Genomic DNA, 21320 nt, shown 5'->3' on the forward strand with positions numbered 1-21320 from the left:
GAAAAGAGTTTCCGGTATGGAGCGCCCAAAGCGGCTTGGAAACGCTGTTTCTCTGCCTCGCTTTGTATTGCCAAGCGACACGACATCGCGATATATTAGCGCAGTGCTTAGCGCGTCCAAGTCCGAGCTACAACATTGCCGCATGACTACGTGTTTGAATACATGTCAAGGGCAACTTCTCTTTCTTTAGCTTTGAATTTTAACTGCTGTCTATGCCAGTAGTGGAAACATACCTGCGTGGAACAGCCATGACGTTGTTTTGCAGACGGCGCCCAAGTAGCGTGGACTCCGGCTTCACCATGGGACAGGACACGTCCAGCAGTTCGTTGCGCATATGTCAGGGCTGTTGCATCCACGCGCATGAACTTCTGCGCGCACTAATACCGATCCGTGAATGTCTGACGCAACTGTACGCTCTCAGCGCATGGGGTCTTCTAATAGCGACACACGAGCACCATCGACCGGCAATGGAGGCCGGCCCTGCGACGTCTGTCGATAAACTGCCGTCTGGACGCCGCGCCAGACGAGTACCCGCTGTAGAATCCAGACGAGAATCCAGACGGCTGTCTTCGGGCCGCATCGTCACGACCTGAAAAACATGAGTAGCCGTTTGAACGTGTGACGCAGGGGCCCGGGCCGCTAGCGATAACGGAGCACTCGATCGCCAGCGACTTGCGCCTTTACCCGCCTCATCGCTGCTTGCCTGCCGGCTATCCCGGATCAGTCAAGCACGCGAGAAAATTCTTTTTCTTTCTTTTTCCAGACTGTACTGAAATAACGCTTCAAATTCCGGGCATACATGTAGCGGGTGCTGATAGGCAAGGGTTATCAAGGCCACTCCCGATTGCCTACGTGGTTAATTCACTGTCGCGCCGCTATTGTGTGAATAAATGAAATTTCGCTTGGATGTGTCGTTGCCAATCGCCTGCTATAGATTGATATAGATCTAGAACTCGTTCGTACATCTAGCTTTCGTTTCGGGGCTGGGAAAGTAGCGCTTTATCGTTATTTTCGGTATCCGCAGGTGACACGACAAGTAGCACACTCACACGCTTTCTTTCACTCACTATGTCGGCATTCTGAGACATCGGGCATATGGGAAATTTCCTAACAGCTATGAAAAGTACCGACCTAAGGAGAGCACATAGTTCGAGAACTGGATCTTAGCCAAGGGCTGACATGAAAGATACACTTCCACACACTATGGAGCTTCACGTATGAAGCTTCCCTAGTGATGCACACTTAGCTCAAAAGCACAGAAGCTTGGTTGAGTTTGTATGTTAAGTTTCAAGTCAACGCTGGTCGTCTCCTTTCTTTACCACTTGTCTTCCTTTTTTCGCTGCGCATCCATACCATACGCATAGTTCTCTTCATCTTACTCACTCGGTCAAATAGGCTCACGGCGAACATTTAAAAATATTATTATGTCTCCCTGTCTAGGTGGTGGTGGTGATAAACTTTATTGAAAGGGGGAAGGGTAAAGAGGGACGTGGCTGAGGGTTAGGGCTCAAGTAAGGCCCTGGGCCTGCTTGGCCTTTTCCGCCCAGTCCACCAGTTCAAGTTGTCGGTCGACGTCCCCGGAACTGAGCCAGGCTGTCCAGTCAGTCTCGCTGCTGACGGGGGGATGAGAGAACGGGAGCGAGGTGCATTCCCACATTATGTGTGTGAGTGTTCCTGTTTCTGAACAGAGCCTACATTTGTCGCTTTCCCTGCCCCCTGTGATTTTGTTAATGTATTTTGGCTGTGGGTATGTATTTGTCTGAAGGCGCCGAAACGCGACCGCTTGCGTTTTGTCGAGTTGCTTGGCCGGTGGTGGGAGCGCGCGACGCCTCAAGCGATACCGTCTATGAACCAGCATCTATAATATCGTAATTCTTCCGCTTTCGAAATGCGTGCTCAGTGTTAACAGAGTGTAAAGATTATCGTGCCTAATTTTGACAGCGCGAAGGGAACAGTTCCAAGGAGGAGTAATTGACAGGGCATGGCCCGAACAGCGAATGTCCTGTTGGTTCCGCCCTTCTTTGTCATCGATTGTCCTGTCGCACTGCATAACTCAGCGATGTAACCACACAAACTAGTCCACCTGCCCATTCGTCTGCGATGCATTTAACCGTACACCGTCAAGCACATTCCCGCCCGGTAATATGTTACCGGGTGGGAATCTCCAGTGAAGTATAATAAACAAATTCAAAATCTAAGCAAATATACCCAGAAAGAAGGGAAACAAAATAAATTATGGTAAAACTTGTTACCGGCACAGAACCCTGCACATATATACGGTACTTCATAAGTCAGGAATAAGTTTCATTGCAGGAATAAAACTACAAATAATGTAGCAAGATCTCGAAAAACTTTCTTCAGAAATGGAGTAGTATTTACTCCACTTGTAACACCTCTAAAACCCTTTCCAGAAATGAAGTCGCATTTGTGCCGTATGAAATCCCTAAAAAGCTTCTAGTATGGAAGCAATACTCACTCCAATTTGAACACTTAGAAACTCCTTCAAGAAATGAAGTAATATTTACTCCAATTAGGGTATCTGAGAACACCTTCCGCAAATGAAGTAATATTCACTTCAATTAGAACACCTAAAAAACTCCTGCAAGAAATGAAGTAATATTTACTCGTATTTGAACACCATAAGAACGCTTGTGAAAGGTGGAGAGAACTAAACTCCATGTAAGTAGAGTGTATTGAACTCTCATTCGCGAATGCGCTAGGCGACGAGGCATTTACTCTCATCTGGCATTATTTCTGTTTAGTGCGTACGGCAATGGCTAAAGTTGTCAATTAAGACAACTGAACTCCGTACGCATCTGCGACTAATTGCTTTGACCACTTACGACGCTCCATAGTGAGCAAATTTTGAGCGCTGCACACTCTAAAAAAATGAAGGTGGTAGTAGTTACCTATTACCTAGTGTTATACAATTTGCTACATTGGTATAGCTGCAGTTGGTAAGGGCGGAGTTATTAACATTTCTGACTAAACAAGGTAGTCATCTGTTGCTAATCGGCCTCAGCTACAGATTCCAAACGCAGTTAGCACTACCGGATTCAAAGCTTCTCTTCTATGACACAATCGCACATACAGGACACACTCTGGAATACGCCATCGCCGGTCCGATATATCCAGCAGAGGTGAGAACCTTTCCATCATAGGGTGCTGACCGCGTTTGGAATTCGTAGCTGAGCATTAGCAGCGACCACCTTGTTTAGTAGTAATGTTACTACTATATCGTTACGAACTGCAGTTATACTGAGCTAGCAAATTGTGTGACACTAGGTATCAACTACTATTACCTTCTTTTTAATTTTTTAAGCGTTCGAGTTATCTTAACGAACATCTACATATAAGTACACGATAGTTATTTTTTTTTTTTTTGCATTCCGCCGTCATCGATATACGGCCAGAGCGTATGAGCAGATCCGACACTGCAATAGCGCAGTATTGTAGAAAATAAATAATAAATTGCGCTATTTGAGTCCTGATTCCAAGTCCTACTGTGCAGGGACCAGCCGATAAATTTAAATCAAAAGACACGAATGCAAAGGGCGTATCAAACTAAACTAAGGGAATTTAAGAAGACGTATACGAGCAGAAGTCGGTCCCGGCGCCTTGCCCAACCTCAACCTAAAGGTCCTGACAATCGCGTACATCGACTTCGCCGAGCGAGATCTCGTCGTAAAGCTCTGGTAGATCAAGCGCGTCGGCGGCCTGGCCGAGCCAGAACGCATCTCATAGCCAGTGGCCGGCTACGTTAGCCGCTCTCGGCGAGACACGGACGCGCTAAATCACTCAAATTGCTCTGATACCTCCAGTGGCTCTCGTTGTGAGGCCGCATAATAAATCTGTTTCCCAGTGCGTGCGTCAAGCAAAGCTCTACCACGCTATCCGTTATAAAGAGATTGCCCCGATTTCGCGTTTCTTTCTTTATCTTCCCCGTGACCCTCGTTATCTCACACCGTGGCGAACGACGATCCAGACTAAAAGGGGCAATGTTAATCACCAGGTGGAGGCAGGAAAAGAAAGAAAAACGCGTATAAGAGATAAGCGAGAATTAAGCACCGCGCAGCAACCGCGGCACAAACATCAGTCTGCGGTCGCTTTTCGGAGATAATGACCGGCGCCGGTGTGCCGGGTATGCCACCGCGCACGGGCCAAGCCTCACGTGCGAAGCAGCAGCATCAGCAAATCGCGAAAGCATCAAACAGTAAAGTAGTATGCGCAGCGACCCACAACACGCGGGCTGGGTGGGTTGGGGGGGGGGGGGGGGGGGGAGGTTGAACCCGCTAAAGTCTGTGGCGTGCGGTGGACCGCCGCGCCGCCCGTGCGATACGGGCGTTATGTATGGCCGGGCGCTACGCGCGTCAAAAGAGCCGCTCGGGGCGCGTGCAGCACAGCACCGCATTCGTGCATACACGCTGTAGCTGCCCGGAACACTAGACGCCCCCCTTCCCCCCCCCCCACTACATTGCTCGCGGGCGACCGACCTGTCGGCGTTTTTACAAGTGTCACGCATGCGAGATGCGTGCCGGCGACGTCTCGCCGCGGCGCTCCTGCTATACCTCCGAATCTGCGACGCGCGCGCTGGCTCGGCGAGGAAGTGACCCTGTCGGACTGTGGAGCGGAGCTGCTGCGATTTGCACGCGACGCGATTGATTGAGACGTGACCGTACGTTCCCGGAGCTCAGGATGGAGGTCCTAAAAGGCAGACGTCGCTGTTCACTGATTTGATTTTCTTTCGCAGTTTCTGTGCTTATTATAATTACACGCGTCTCTTCTTTTCCTTCACCACCACCACCACCACCACCATCATCACCATCACAATAATAATCATCATAATCTCGCGGCTCAAAACGTGATCTGTGGCGTACATTCTACGCGCACGTAAGAATGACCCTGGACGATTCGAAGCGGCTGCTACATCGTATTTTTACCCCCGTGTTCTTGACCGTTCCTCCACTCAGGACTCTACCTCAACTCGAAATAGTGCATGTAATTAAGCGCCCGCTGCCGAGATAAGTGGTTGCTCCGCTTCACTAATGATCAACGGCAGTTCTTGTAAAATGTATACAGTCTTGTTCAGCTGAGGGGCGTGTTCAAGTTGGTAGAGCCTCCGGGAGGAAGAGCTTTGAGTCCAGAATCGTTTTAGAATACGGGGGTCAGTCGTGCATTGTGCACGTCTGGTTCACGTCTTGGTTCAAAACAGCCTCACAATTCGTCTAAGTTAGAGGAAACAGTTCTTAAGCTCCATATAAAACACTATTATGGCAGGCGGAAATCCTAAAGAGGTCAGCTACGGAAGCTAACCTCTTTACCTGACCTTGGAGGTGTGTGCCCGTCTCGTCCGAAGGGTGATGTGAAAGAGCGCGCAGCACCGCTCCACTGTGGTCCAGCTCGGTTTCGTCTCGGCGGAGTCGGCGCGCACGACGCGTGCTGACGCTGCATAGACGCGCACGCAAATCACGCACGCGTGCGGCGGCGTCGATGGCGGTGAAGACGGCGGGTGTATAGGTGTGGTGGTGGGGGGGGGGGGGGCGGCAACGCGATGGTGCTGCGAGTTGATCAATTATACGCGTGCGTGCGGTACTAGCGCCTTGCCCCTTTCGGTCAATCGCCGCCACACGGCGCACGTTCGAGCACCCGTCCCGCCGTGGAGGCGAGCCGTTTCCTTCCTGTGATAAAGAGGCATAAATCACGCCTTGAGCAGCGCGGAGAGCAGCACCGGCTTGGGCATCCGTATGCGTGCATGCGTGCGTGTGTGCGTGTGTGTGTGTGTGTGCGTGTGCGTGTGTGTGTGTGTGTGTGTGTGTGTGTGTGTGTGTGTGTGTGTGTGTGTGTGTGTGTGTGTGTGTGTGTGTGTGTGTGTGTTTCTGCGCGTACGTGTCTTTGTATGTGTGTATGTTTGCGTGTGCGTGAGCGGGCGTGACGGTGTGTCCGAGCGCGAACGTGCATTGATCGAAACTCGTCCCAGACACGTTTGTTTTCTGCTAAATGGACGCGACCTTCATTTCCGAAATTGGAACATGAAACCGGTGCATTGGAGCTGACGTGACAGAATTGTGCCACCTGTCACAGCAGCCCTGTTTACAGACACCAAGATCAATTGGCGAATATCCCACGCTCGTAAGCGGAGCGTTGCAATTAAAAGTGTACGGCAGGAAACGCGTGCGGTACGTACAAGGACTGTTCAATTCACGGGATCGCGATAATAGTATCCCAGCAGTGTAGCGACGCACAGCACTGCCGAAGGCACCTTTATCTGCGATCTGTAGTGGTGATCCTGGGAGTTCCGTTGCTTTCCTCGTACTCGACATACACGGCCTCCGAGATCGCCCACTTTGCCACGACACTCGCTCGCGACGATCGCCCACGACCAGGACGGCGTCACGACCACTGCATGATCGACGATGGCGCTGTGACGGCGACGGAGAAGGAATGACCTCGATATAACGAATTTGACGCTTATTTATTTATTTATTTATTTATCTGTGTCACTTCGACACCTTATCGGGACCAGGAGTAATGGATGCTCTTATGTTTTGCTGTGCACCTTGTTTTGCTGATCTTAGGCAGGACGCGAAGTTGCCCGCTATCTGGGCGTATGAGCACATTGTCTCTATGAGCTTTACAAGTTAAGCAAAAAAATTCCGCTGAGCTGAGTATTTGATTGCTGATACGCACAGAGTGACGGACGCTTGCATGTTTGCTCACTCCATTTTATACCGCGGTGGGTGCGGGGAAAAAAGAAATGTAGCAGTGGACAGGAAACATACGGCCGTCATTTACAGAAGTTTGTTTACCTTGTTCTCAACAACCTCTCGAGAATATCAGTGGAAGCTTTCTTTAAGCGAACGTGACCTGAATAATTATTGTTCATTGCACCGGCCATTGCCGTTCAGCTAGTTCGAAGTCATGAAATAGCGACTCGTCTTTTTGTTAGTGTCTTACTGCTACAACGCATGCTATGAGGCTGGAAATATTGCACAAAGCGTGTATATTTTTTTTTTACAATTTGTTGAATGGCCAGGGAGCCTGTCATTGTTAATACTTTGACTCGAAGTAAACTCTAATTAACTACAGACAGGCGGGTACGGCGATTTAAACTGATTGTACTTCGTTGAACCACTGTTCATAAGTTGAAGCTGGACACAACGAACAGGGATACAAGGAAGTGAATCTAAACTATTTCTAGCCGACCTCTGCGTGTAATGCATTTGTTGATTTTTTTACTGAAGTACATAGCCTTTATTAGGGCATCATTACGCTTATATAAGCATATATACGCTCATAAAGAATATAGTTAAATAACGAACATATCTTCGTGTCCGATGAGAGTTCGTTATAACGAGGCTCGACTTCGTGTAGATTATACAAATGCCAAATTATACAGCGGATGTAGGCATCATAACAAATGCTGCACATCGGCCTCTATCAAGAATGTATACTGGACAAACACGTGCGGAGGTTCATCTTACACCAAGTGCGTGTCGCCTGGAGTACGCAAACTGCGCTACCGACGCGCTTTTCCGCTAATGCAGCCCGCCAGACAACAAGTGTTTCGAATGCATGTGTGCGGCGAAGCTCTGCCTGACGCACTATCGTCCAGCGGCTTGCATCCAATGACGGGCAGGACGGCAAAATAAACCGTCACGGGAGAAGTGCGCCGCGTCCACAGCCGCGCATGCGCTCGTATACCTGCCACGAACGCACGCACGCACACAGGAGTCTGCACGGGACGCACGGAAGCAGTCAGGCGCGGGTGGGAGCAGAGTTAAGCTCGCACTCACGCTGGGGCCCAGACCGTGTCCTCCTATTGCGCGTTAAAGCGCTTGGCCAGAACAATCGCTCGCGGGCGTCCCTCGCTTTCGAGCCAACTTGCGCGGCGGGCTTTATTTGTTCTGGCGTGCGCTGGGGGGACGAGGGCGGCGGAAGGAGTCGGGCGGGCTTCGTTTCCGTGGCTGATGAACTCGCAGCGTGCGCCACGAAAGTTGTTGTTCCGTATAAGAGGGAGAGAGAGAGAGCCGACGGCGGAGACGGCCTGAAAGGTGCAGTGGTCGCGGTACTGTACACACACAAGGGGCACAATGCGTCATTGGAGTGCGCCACCGCGCGAATCCTACGGTTCCAACGCGCTGCGCGGAAAGCGTAATGAATCCCATTGTTGTCACTCTCGGCGTCAGCGTTAACGCATCGCCGGGCAGGTACCGCGACGTCGTCGTTCGCGGCGTTGTCGTCGTCTCGGTCCCGCGAGTTCGCTCTCACTTGCGGGCGTAACCGCATCGGCGAGGAATCGGCGAGGCGGCGTATTACCGAAGGTGCTGGTTGAGCCCTTAACGGAGAGAAAGTGCTGCTATTTTGACCGGTCGCCGAAACGACGTCATCCGTGGCAACGAAGACACAATGGGATGTATTTGGGAGGAGAAATAATTCTGTGCGTTAGACAGGGTGTGGGGGCGGGGCGGAAAGGGGTGTTATTGAAGTAGAGGTGTGGCTTTGGGTACTGCGAATCTCCCCTCGTATCCAATATCAAACGTGAGGCGGTAATTTAATAACGTCTGGAGACTGTGTCGTTTACAGTACTGCTTTTGCGTATCACGTCGGTGGTGTACGTCGGGAAAGGCAATCGTTTGATTTTAGAAAAATTAAACGTCTGGCGTTTAAGATTCCGCGCATACCACGCCGATAGAGAATACGTTTTTCAAGCTCCAGGCCAAACGGTTGGGTTCCAAAATCACTGCTCAGGCACCGAAATCGAAACCCTTGGGCCTTCCTATAATACCGGCGCTCTATACTGCAACACGTTGTGACCAAACGGTGAATGTTAATTTTGACAACGCTATGCTAAAGTCACATCGTAAGCTAGCTATGAGACTTGCATAGAGAATCCTGAGAATTTTATAGATGAGACGAAACTCTTGGTGGCGTAATTCGAGCACACCCATGTACCAAGCGGAATGGTCTCAAACTCTCCGTATATGGATAACAGCTGCCTGTAACGGTATTCAAAGTAAACTCAATGTTATTACACGAGCTAAGTGAGCAGAGGATTCAAATAGACAGCTATGTCAGCTTACTGATTTATCTTTTTGTCAATACAAGCTCTACGGGTTGTCTATACAGACAGAACGTAACGAACCTATCGTCCGTGTTCCAGCTGCGGTGCCTTGACATCGAAACAGCTGGTTTATAGAAAGTACGTAGACATTTTTCAACACATTGTAAGGTCATAAATGGACCAGTTGTCTGTCGTGGCGTCCTGATAGACTTAACAGCTCAGCGTTTATAGACTCCGCATACAAAGACTGCCTGAAAGCAGCTTTCGCCAAGGATTTAAGTGCGGGAATTCCTGACATGAATTCGCAAGCTTGCTGACCCCCCGTATTGACCCAGTACAGTCCCAGTACTAAACAGCTTTCCTTTCTGAGAGACCGCCGTCGTCAATTACTACATGAGACGGAAGTGTATAAGCGCCGCCATCTTGGGCTGTTTGCCGTTTTCGATGTGTAACAACCAGACACAGTATTGTACAGTCAATTCGTATGCATGAAAATGATTGCACGGAAGCGCTCGGCGTTTGATGACCACGTTAAGTTGACGTCACTGCGCCAAAAGGCGACAGATCGTTCGCGTAACAGACCAAGTGGGAAGGAGCCCGTAAATCTATAACGAAGTCGTCTATACGCGCACGAGGACTACACGAGCGACGTAGTGCACCACGGGCGAGCGCGACATGTGCAGGTATAGCTTACTCGTTGCAACGCCTAGAATTCCCTACAAAAGTTAGTGCAGTGAACAAACACGTGGCTCTGCGATCAATGATGAACGGCGGGTAGTTCTTGAATTTGTCTAGTCTTCGTGCTTGTGGGCTTCAGACGTTCTTGCCGTCTTATTTATTGCACTTTACTTCTTTTTCTAAGTTTCCAAGCAATCGTAGTGTTCTAAACAAAGCGAGTCAATCAGTAACCGCGCACATGCATAATCATTGCGCGCAGGTTGTGACCAAAATATGATGTCTATAACATGTTTACGGCTCCGCAATTGGTTCCGGCTCATGCAGTTAGCAATAGCATATCCTTCGAGATCCGTTCTTGCTACTCAGAGGAAACCATCGCTGGTGGTGGGGGGAGGGGTGAGGATTTATACGACGCCTACAGGTGGCGTCCGAATCCACGCCTCAGTGGTTGCACCTCTGGATTAAATACGCGTGTCTCGAAGCCTATGCTTTTGCTGGATGCATGTGGTGAGAGCGATTGCGGGAGCCGGAAGCACGTCATAAACGTCGGGTATCGAACACCACCTATGGTTGCCTTCATAAAGCAATACATTGTTGAAAATGATTAATTTGCCAAGCAACAAGGTCGTGTGAAGGCAAAACGGCGAAGTTTAGATAAATGCTTGCACTAGCCACCAGTCTCATGCTGGATGAACTGTCACGCTTATAGCTTCCGTGTGCACTAGCGCCAGGTCCAGTAATTTTCGTAGGCAACTCTATCCTCTAACGCGTCAAGGACAAAGGCGGCGTGCACGTACGTAGTCCCAACAGGTTAACAACGGGCACATAGCTCATACTGCGCCAAGAAAACAATGAACAGCCGTTCCCGGCAGCTCGAGGTCTTTGGGCCAATGGTCACGCGCGTCGGTCGTCCCATGCTCTCGTCCTCTAAATAGAATGAGATAATTGCCGTCCGGGCGTGCCTCGGGCTTCCTCGGGAATTTCAATTACTGCCCCCGGTACAGCCTCCATCGTCGGTGCGTGGTGGTCGCGTGGTTACGTACTACCGCGGAGGCAGTTCGTAGTGTACGCGCTTTACGAACGGGCCACCACGTTTAGGACTCGGCGCAACGAGGTGGCCCCGGGGCCCAGGAAAAAAAAAGCAGTCTTCGCTCACTCATGCGAATCTGGGAAATCTCTCACGGCGTTCGTGCGCGCCCTCTGGCGGCGGCGGCGGAAGCAAACGCGTTAATCGCGTGAGTACGGCCAATCATCAGCGCTGCCGTTTCGTGCATCTTCGCGGTGCCTCGTGAGGCCGCACGGCTGGTACGCAAGGGGGCACTTGATTCCTTTGGCCCGGGGCGCCGGTATCTTCCGCCATAGGGATACCCGACACGGAACTGTTATGGAACGTGAGACAGTGACACTGTATATGGAGAAGGGCGTTCGGGACCGGAAGGAACGGGGGGCGAGTTCCATTCTTCGGGCGCCGTTTCCTTTTCGCCCGAGTTTTCGAGGACGAGGCAGCTGGTTACAGGGAGCAAGGCCCCTCTTGGTGCGAACCGCTGTGACTGATCGCGAAATTACTTGATTACAGCGGCTTGGGCCGAGGATGGATCGGTTTTCCCAAGGGGCAAGCAAAGGGGGCTTGCGGTTCGCCACGTCATTGCGGCAGCGTGATGGTTCGTGGTACGGCGAGGTCGTTACCGACGGTTCCCCGGGCTGGGCGCATAACGCTGCGGTGTTGAACTAAGAGTCGTCGAGAGTATACGCCACCATATTGGTGTCGTCCTCCCCGACCGGTGACGGATTCTTTGGTGGGGTGTGTCGCCTTCCTTTAATTTCGCGCTTGACTCTCCTTTTAATCAGGCGTTTCTTTGGCTGACACAAGGCGCAAACGTCTGAAGTTCAGCGGGTAATCAGGCAAGAGATTCGTCACGATTAAGCCTCGTCAAGGCGGCTTACCTCTTGAGATTGTAATTATGCTGCATCGTGCGAAGTGGATTGGCTCATGAGGGCGCTTTATTGTGGCGCACCGCCTCTATATATATAAAAAAAAATCGCATGTAAAGTACGACTCACACCGTCCAATAAAATTAAGGCTTCCAAACTCTCAGCGACCTCTGTCTGAGACCTCTTAAAGAATTGACTGTCACTGCACAGATTATGTGTAATGGTTCGTGGTAGTGTGGTGAAATGGTCCGAAGGCGGCTCTATTCCGTAATAATTACGGTAAAGTAAACAATAATTATGATAGAGTTAAGCTATGTTGAAAGACAGCACTTGAAAGAAATGAAATATGCTACGCGTTTTCTTCAGTAATATCGAAGCTTCTCCTTTTTCTTCTTTTTCCCCAAAGAACTCAAATCGAGTACCAAAGGAAAAACATTTCAATTGTAAATTGTTTGAGCGTTTGTTTTTTGTAATCCTTTTATCAGAAGGCTCTTGTGAAATAGAATAACACAATGTCGTTTATTCAACATGGGGGCAGTGTAAAAAGTGGAAAAAAAAGGAGGATGGAAATATAGTTGTGCCGTCAAAATAGCAACAGTGCTCGCAAAGAAACAGTCTACAATGCCACAATCACATTCATACCGGAGACTTTCAGGCTGTAGATCTCCTTTGACCGAACCTAACCTGACGTGTGTCGGGTGAGAATGGGGCTTCCGGCGTCTCACCAGTTTTGAATAGTTTTTGTCGAGACGGCTTCCCGAGACGCCATAAGCTCTCTGCGATTTTACGTGCACATACTGTTGAAAAGGTGCTGCACTTTTCATGACGTATTGAGGACATTTTCGCTATAACAGCGACGCAAAGAAAACTACAAATTCAGAACCAAATAAAAGTTAAAGGGGTCCGCGACGCGCTGTGATCTCTCTGCCCCGACACGGCAATTCTATTTCGGGGTTGGGTGGTCATCTCGGTCGTTGAAAAACTTGGGGTCAGCAGCTCCGACGTGCCGCATCTGGTGGCGGTGCAAGCTTCAACAAAACTTCCTACCTACGCTATAAGAGCTCTTTTTTTTTTTTTCGCTGGTGTTGCGTATTTATGTATTTGTTCAATTCCCCCCCCCCCCCCACACACACACACACTTGCTTTCTTTTCGTGAGTGCTGTTCTTATTCACTTATTTTCGTTTGTAGCAGCAGTCCCGCTCATCTCTATCGCTGTCCTTTCTCTTCGTCTATGACTCTCCGCTACCCTTCGATGTCCTGCAAATACATTAGCATTTATACTGATATTGGCGAGCGCTCTGACATCTTTCCGTATGTTACTTGATCGTGACAGCACACATGATATCGGCGGTTTTTAACTGGCGTCGACGCCATCAGGCAAGGAAAACGTCAACTGACATGAAAGCAATAAAAGATCAAATCAATTTATTTTCATTGATTCTTCCCAAAGACCACCAAAAAACGGAACTCCCAGGCCCCTTCTATTGTTTGAAACACTACTTTTGATAATTTAGACGTTGAATCTGACTAGAGAAAGTTTCAATGAGTGTTACTTTGGGTCTTTAAAGCGTATGAATGAATGAAATGATGCATCGATCAATCAATCAATTAGAAAGTTACTTTGATAGCCCTGAAAGATTACTTCACTTCCCTAAAGGGACTCAGTGTTATTCCTTCAGCTTCAATAGAATGCAGTCACGAAGCCTTTATTTCGATTTCTTCGGTTCCGTTTTTCGTCTCTTTTTCTTCTCTCTCTTTAACACGGAAGGTGACTTCTCAACAAATTTCACGGGAAAGTGAGATAAGGTGTGAAGAGGCAATGTTAGGACAGGTAATGCAGTTTACATATATGCGCTGCGATATTTTCTCCCTATCCCCTCATAGGCCTTAGACGTTTATGCAACTACTACTACTACTACTACTACTACTACTACTACTACTACTACTACTACTACTACTAACTACCGAACTAACTAACTGAATACCTAATTAAATAGCTACCAAACCACTATTACTATGTGCTATCTAGCATATATAATGAAGTAGTTGGTAGAGGCAACATAGAAATGAAATCGCACACCACTTATGAGCGTGAATAAAAAAAAAACTGAGCCTGTTTTACACTGTGAAGTTGGTGGCCGGTGAGCGTTGTGCAAGCTCCGGCAATAAAGGTTTTCTTTTTTCTTTCTTTCTTTTTTGTTGTTGCTGCGCTGTGTGTAGTTACATTAATGCAGTTATATACGCGTTCCTAATCATAAAATGTTTTGACAAAGATAACTCTAACTCTTGCTTTTCTCAATTTCTTCCTCTCCTCAGGATACTCAAGGCTTTAGCCTGGACATCAACTTCTATTACAGTGCCAAGCATAGATTGGGTAAGTCATTTCGGCTGAGCCGTTTACGAACCATTTGAACTAAATGTCAAATGTTGCGCTAATAGGAACGTCCTCTACGTATGACGTCCTTGCTTCTTTTCGATACCCTCGGTGAAAGGCACCCATGGCAGATGACTTTTCAAGTTCCTGTAACTGCATATCCCTGAGGACCCAAGCACACTATTCCGTAGAGTTTAATTAGGAATTACTAGATGAAAATTGGCAGTTCTGCTAGGGGGGGGGGGCAGAGGAGGGAGGGGAAATATATGATTGGTATTCTATGGCTATGTGTTGAATTCGTCCTTCTGGCTTGAAACCACTTCTTGACATTGCGAATTCACAACACTCAGAAATATATTGCGTCACAATTACAATTCTCAATCATTATGCGCACGCGCGTTCGTGCGCTTATGAAAATGAGATAGATAGATAGATAGATAGATAGATAGATAGATAGATAGATAGATAGATAGATAGATAGATAGATAGATAGATAGATAGAGAGAGAGAGAGAGAGAGAGAGAGAGAGAGAGAGAGAGAGAGAGAGCAAGGAGAGGGAAGGCAGGAAGATCAACGAGACCAGTGTCCGATTTATTACCCTACACTGGGGGTAAGGGAAAGGTGGAATAGAAAGAGGCATAGAGGGATACAGCAGAGAGTTCACGTGGTAGGATGCACAGGGACACTATAAGCGATCTCTTAAACCGGGGCATTTCAAGTAGTGTGCTGGTACACGAATCGATTTTGTGCCAGTGACGGGTATGGCCACGGCCCGAGTATCTCTGACTCGGAGAACGGTCTCGAGGCCAGTCGGTTCAAAGTTGTCCTGAGAAAGAAGCGTTGTACGTTGTAGCGAGGTCAGATACGCAACAGGTGCTCGATGGTTTCCTCGCACCTACAGGAGTCTCATGTCGGGCTCTCGGCCACTCCCAAGCGATAGGAGTATGCGTTCGTGAACACCACTTCCAACCACAAGCGGCGCGGTAAGGTTGTTTCACCGCAGGAAAGGCTAGATGACAGTTGTATTCGTAGCAAGGAGTCCAGTTTCTGCAATCCGCAGTTGAAGGCACTTTAATTCCAGAAAGCTTGACTTTTTGCGTGCAAGCAGACGAAGTTCCTCGGCAGTGTCCTTCCTGACCAAAGGTATTAAACGTGTCTGGGTGCCTTCGTGGGCAGACCCGTCAGGTTACTTGGAAATTTATGCAGATAAAGGCAGGTGAAGCGTAATAAATAAATCAACAAGAACGTCTGACGCTATAGCCCCAAACATCAGGCAAACTGGGGTATTTACCCACCATTTCTTTGGTAGCTCTACGATAGCAATGACATTTCTTTTTGACAATTTTTGGATGAAATTATGCAAGAAGGAACTGATAAGTCAGGACAGCGGTGCACCACTTCAATAGATCTCCAGTTTTCCACCCTACACTGGGGAAGGGGAGTGTGTTGTTCTTTTTCTTTTTTTTTCATCTCCCTCTTTTTCTTCGTGTGTGTGCTTCTCCTGTACCGCTTGAACGTCCCCGCTATAGCAATGGGGAAAGGAGTGTTTCTTCGCCGTCTCCATGGATTCAGTACGCCGATGCTAGCTCACCGTGAGCGCGTCTCGCGAATTCACGGCGTACATAAGCAGCTCTTGGCTACTGGACGAGGCTTATGTATACCTCTCGTGCCGTACACAACATTTTTCATTCCCTTCGCTCAACCGTGACGGCCTTGAAAAGACATCCGCAGAAAAAGGAACGAGAGTCGAAGAATCGGGGGAGCCGCAGACGAATAGCCACCTATTAGTGCCTATCGCAGCACGCAAACAGATCGGATTGGGGGGCAAGGAAAGTCAGTGATGCATGCAGTCGGCCACTCTCTCGTTAACTCGGCATCACTGCCCAACGCCGCCGGCTGTCACTCGGTGACTGGCGCAGTGGTGTGTTGCCGCGGCGCAGCTTGTTCGGCAAGAGTACCTCCGGCCGTAGACCCGAGAAACGACGTTGGGTGTGCGGTGAATTCTGTGCAGTCTTGGTAGGAGCTATATACAGTGTTGCTGCTGGCCTGACGAATGCGCCAACTCCGGCATATACTGGGGAAACACGCCGCGCCATCTTGAAAGCAGACGACAGAAGCGTGGTTCTGCGCCATTGTCGCAAAATTCCGATGTCCATCCGTCTGCTAGTTTAGATGCGCACTTCTGCTCGGCTCGGTAAGCCCACGTGTGGCGCATGCAGGTTGTGAAAGGGCGAGTACAACAATCGGAAGTGATATCAACTTGGGAAAAAATAACGCGCGCACGCGCAGTTTTGTCTTCGCTGAACACAACCTGATACACAGAAGGAACAATTCGGAGCAAAGAAGGAGCCCGTTTTTGTTCAGGATCAGCCTAGCATAGAGACAGACGGACATCGCGAACTCATTATATTATTCGCATCTGGGGCCGTGCGTCGCTCTTTTTCTTTCTTTCTATTTCCCGTTTTATACTTCGCAACTGCATGCATAAAAATGGAGAAAAAAAATACATAAACAAAGTGCATGTGTTTACTGGATTTTTCGTTTTTGTCCAGCGACTCAGAGCTTCCACTTCGCTGCGCGAACTCCTGAAGCTGTGTCTGCTTCACAGTCCAGTCCGCCGAGCCGGCAATTCGAAGGAATCTTCGCACCAGCGTCCGTGCAAAGCATCTCACGGATGTAGATAAAAAAAAAAAATCATAATAGGACTTAGAAGGCTTCTTATTACTTTTTTTATCTACCTCCGCCAGATGACTCCTTGGGCTGGTTCCCACTGCTACAGTTAGGTTTATTTACTGCTATAAACCAGCGCAGAAAATTACCGGTGAATTCAGGGCGGCTGTGAGTGCCCGACATAGCGTGAAAGAAGGCAGCGATTGGTGAGATTTTGTATGGCATTGTGTGTCAGGTTCATCGCACGAACAACACTCGACACGCTGTCGGTTTAGAGAAGCCCTTTAGTCAACGCTTGCTTGCTTTTAAAACTTCAGCAACACTACTGCTTACCATTATTCGCGGTACAAAAGAAAGGAAGTCGATCTGATTCGGGTGTCCCCTCGTCTAATGTCGCCCCTGGGCGCACGGTGTTGCCGATCGCCATTGGATCAAAGAACGTCCACTGCTTTTGTTGATCACACAAAAGCCCAGATAGCTAGTTCTGTATGCACGCAGCTATAAAACGAGGCTTACGTTACCGAGGTTTGCTGCGCTTTGAATGGTCTGCGAGGTAACGAAGGCTGACGCTGACGCGCTCTTTTATTACCCTTTGTTAACTGAGAATGCGCGTTTCTCAGCGACTATTTCGTCGACCTCTGAGTGCGTGCGCGGAACAAGCACCCACACAACCATGCACGCAACCACGCCGCGAGGTTCTTTTTTTCTCACGGTGTTAAGCACACAACGGAAGGTGCGTAGTGTTGCGTAAGAAAGCGGCTTAGTGTTACCGACAGTCTGGCAACGTACGAGAAGCCCGCGTATGCAGCAAGCAATCGCGTGCACTGTGTCGTCGCACTTCCCTTTTCTTTTATTTTTCTTTTCGCCCTTCTTTTCCCAGCGGAAGACCAGTAGCCGCCGCGCAACTTCTTCCGGCGAACCGCGTTACCGCTACGCCAGCGCCGCGGTCGCAGCTGTGCCGCATCTGCAGGTCACTGTTAGCGAAGAGGAATCGTACGAGGCGCGCCGTTTGGCTCGGGCTTATAATAAAACGCGAGGGGGCATCGCTTCCCCTCCTTCGCATAACCGTCGTGTCACGCTATGAGAAGTCCCGCCAACCGTGACCTCCTCGTCTCGCCTCCAGGCGGAGTATAATATGGTCGACTCTTCGCACCACCCCACGGGTTCAACAGCGGATCTCACTCTCTGAAGTCGTTTCGCCCTTATTCGCCCCCCTTTCGTGGTCCTGTATCTTGCGGCGTGCATGACGCCGAATGCCGGTGGGAGCGGAGCAGCCCCCCCCCCCCCCCCCCCCCCCCATTTAGCTCTCTGCGCGAAGCGTGACCCCGACGCCGAGACTTTCACCGCGCATGCAGTCCAAGTCTTCCCGAGGTCGCCTCTTGATTTTATGGCGTGCCTGAGAAATTCCTCACCTCGAACGCCCGCCGCTACTAAACCAACAGTGGTGTACCAGCAAGGTTTGCTAGAGTCGTGTCCGAATCCACGCCGCAGCGACGGTTTCCTCTGAATAAGCGAAGAAGGTCTCGAAGGCTATGCTTTTGCCATCTACATGCGCCGGAAGCCATTCGGGAGCCGGACGCCATTTCTGAACCAGAAGCACGGCGCATTGGACACCACTTTTGGCTGCAGATGTCCCTCCGGCGTTATTTACTACGCTTCGTTTTTATAAATATTGCGGAAATTGTATTTTCTTTTTCAGAAATTAACGGAGGCTTGCGCCGCAAGTGCGTAATCATTGCGAATCGTTGCATTTATGACGCAATATATTATTGGAAGTTATCGATTTCATTAAAGGCGCGCAATCTCTCTCTAGCTGTCACCCAAGTTGCAAAGCCACAAAGCCGTTCGGAGCCAGAAGGACGAAGTTTAGGCAAATCCATGTGCTAATAATAATTCCCATGCCGGCTGCAATCGCCGCGTTTACAGCTTCCGCAGGCACTACCGCCAGAGTTCCCTGCGGTAATTTTTTTGCGCGAAACTGCAAAACAAAAATTGCCAGAGAGCAATCAAAAGGGCACCTTTGCAGGGAATTGCAAATGTTGCCAGGCGAGCCATTCGCGAGCAGGAAGAATAAAGCCGCGCGCGTTTTTTTTTTAAATATTTTATATAGTTGGGACCCATCTGACACCTTGGTGGTGGTGATCTCGGTACTACCATGCACTGGAGCTGCTCTTGCCGTGTTTCTCTATGGCGCGTGAAGAGAGACTGTGCTTCCTTGAAATACAAATGAACTACGACTGCTCTAGAATCCTAATTCACATTAACGATGTGCAAATTTAGTGTTTTGTGACGTACAATGGGTAGATCGGAACTTTACGTGAACTACGTGCACTTTTCTTTCATTATTGTATCTTGCTTGTTTGCGTACGTGCTCGAGCCGGCCTACCTTTGCTCTGTACTGTTTCTTTATGAGGGAAGGAGTGGCTGACATCGTCCATGATGCCAGCCTCTTTTACCAGCAGTAGAACTTGTTGCTGGGCGAGTTGGTTGGGATCTAATGAATATATTGTTGCTCCAAAAAGGAAAATAAAAGACTTAGGAGGGACAGTATGAAACGACAGAACGAGCGCTCGATCTGTCGCTTCATACTCTCCCTCAGAAGTCTTTATTTTCCTTTTTAACGCAACAATGTATTCATTAGCTCTTACAGGCACCATTTGAAAAAAAGGAAAAACAAAAGTGCGGGGTAACCGCGGTGACTGGCCACCGACGAAAACGATCGTCCTTTCCCGACCGACCTCATGATGACACGCCGGTAGCAGGCATAAAAACACTCTCACCTCCAGTCACGAGCTGGCACAGAGGGGGGAAGGGGGGGGGGGGGGCGAGGTGTTTGACGTCGGATAATAAAACAAGAAACGAGACTTGAAACACAACATGCGAGGCGGGCAGGTGGATTCTGTGGGGAACGTGCTGGGTGGGCAGGAATGAAAAACGAGACAAAAGCTGGGGGGCGCACCTGCTAGGCTTCCAGGCAATTCTCCGTTGTCTCTAAGCCGCGTGTGACGGGCACAGCTTCCCAGGTGGTCGGTCGTGAACCCAATGATTAGGGCGAGCCATATGAGGCACCCTCGGGAGCCGCTTCTCAGCTGGAACACCGCCCCCATCGCCCATCGGCCCATAAAGCGGTGAAGGCACTTTTGTGTTTCTTAAGGACGACGGGTTTGTGCGACCACCTGTGACTATTAAGGCAATTTCTGTAAAACCGCACGCGTCAGCGAACTTGCCACAATTTCATTCTTTCCTTCCCTCCTCTCTCTCCCTGTGATCTTTGCTTTCCCCTTTCCCATTCCCCCGGTGTAGGGTAGCCAACCGGACGTTATTCTGGTTAACCTCCCTGCCTTCTTCTTTTCTCTTTCCTCCTCCTCCCTCTCAGCTTCGCGTGACTAAATCGATGGTGTTGTTGTAGAGGGCAAGTACTTTGTGGTATTCATATTGGCTGCAAGATTTCACCGTCTGGTTTCTCGAAAGTGTGCGATATAATTGAAGTGAAGGACGCAAGTAAAGACTGTGTGCTTTCCTTTAACTGAGTGTTTTTGTTCGGCAAACAAGCACCGAAGAGCAAAGCTGTATTCGTATAGCCAGGCAGATCCCGATTTCGAAATACTCTTTACACATTTCTGCAGTTGCGAGAAACTTCTTCCGAGCGGCAAAATTAAGACAAGAGCTCTCTATCTCCTCGTCCTTTCCTTTCAAATTTCTCAGTTTTCTACTCTCCCTTTTTATTTTTTTTATTTTTTTGTAATCTTGCACTGACATCGCGTCTCCGATAATGTCACGGTGACGCATCAATATTGCTGTATTTTTGGCTCAATTAATTATTTCTTTTGTGATCAAGAAGCCTGCAACAGATTTGAGGTTGAATATTTGCTTTTCATCCATGAATGTGCAGCAATCTGTCGCTTTCTTTAAGCACTGAAGAGCTGAGTAAGCGTCAGCCACACGCTGAAAATATATATGACATCACGGACACTTTAAGTAGAGCATTCAACATGTCGTCACCAGCTACTGGTTGTTTATTCGCCCCCTTTGTGGTATCGGAAGCCTCCGCTTGCAAACGTTTCGAGTTATCTGCCGATTCTATGCCTCCACGGAACCAGCGCGCTTCACAAATTTGAAACTTCTAAAGCGTTTGTTTAGCGTCCATCCTCTCTCAGCGCCTGCGATTACTTCGATTTCTTCTGAGAAGATTGCGCGTGAAAAAACAAAGGGGAAAAATTATATTGGAACTGCCTCTTCTCCTCTCCACAGTTCTATCTGCGTCCTCTCTGGTCTCACACGTTAGTAGAACAGAAGTGCTGCAGTTTCTGCAATGCTTCTGAGGGGAGTCACGGATAATTACAGCTGTCAAGCGGCTAAAGTGGCGACGGCCAGGGAGCTCCAGAGGGCTGACGTGGTGGGGTGAAAACGAGTTTCTCCCGTCGCCTTTTCTCTCTTACTCGCACTGTCGTATATATACACGCTCTGAACCACCCCCCGACGCGGTGTGCGCGACAGCAGCCCACAGCAGCAGTGGGAAAGTCGACAGAAGAGGCAAACAAAGCTTCTCTTTAAAAACTACCCGCCGGCCACCTACTACATGCGTCTATAGGGCTCGCAGTTCA

At 49.1% G+C, this 21320-nt stretch overlaps 1 protein-coding gene and 1 long non-coding RNA gene across 2 annotated transcripts in view; one reads left to right on the plus strand and one right to left on the minus strand.

Moving 5' to 3' along the window:
• The window catches only part of LOC142560253 (uncharacterized), a 96035-nt gene that overhangs the window by 16391 nt on the left and 58324 nt on the right, over positions 1-21320 (plus strand). The window contains exon 2 of the long non-coding RNA XR_012823328.1: positions 13989-14046. This is a non-coding gene — a long non-coding RNA (uncharacterized LOC142560253). The remainder of the gene's footprint in view (positions 1-13988; positions 14047-21320) is intronic.
• LOC142560252 (uncharacterized) overlaps positions 240-21320 on the minus strand; it is a 430092-nt gene continuing 409011 nt past the window's right edge. Inside the window, exon 6 of the mRNA XM_075672207.1 lies at positions 240-589. The gene's annotated coding sequence lies outside the window, so the exon portion shown is untranslated. The remainder of the gene's footprint in view (positions 590-21320) is intronic.

This window comes from Dermacentor variabilis, chromosome 10 (genome assembly GCF_050947875.1).
Source record: "Dermacentor variabilis isolate Ectoservices chromosome 10, ASM5094787v1, whole genome shotgun sequence".
Lineage (NCBI taxonomy): Eukaryota > Metazoa > Arthropoda > Arachnida > Ixodida > Ixodidae > Dermacentor > Dermacentor variabilis.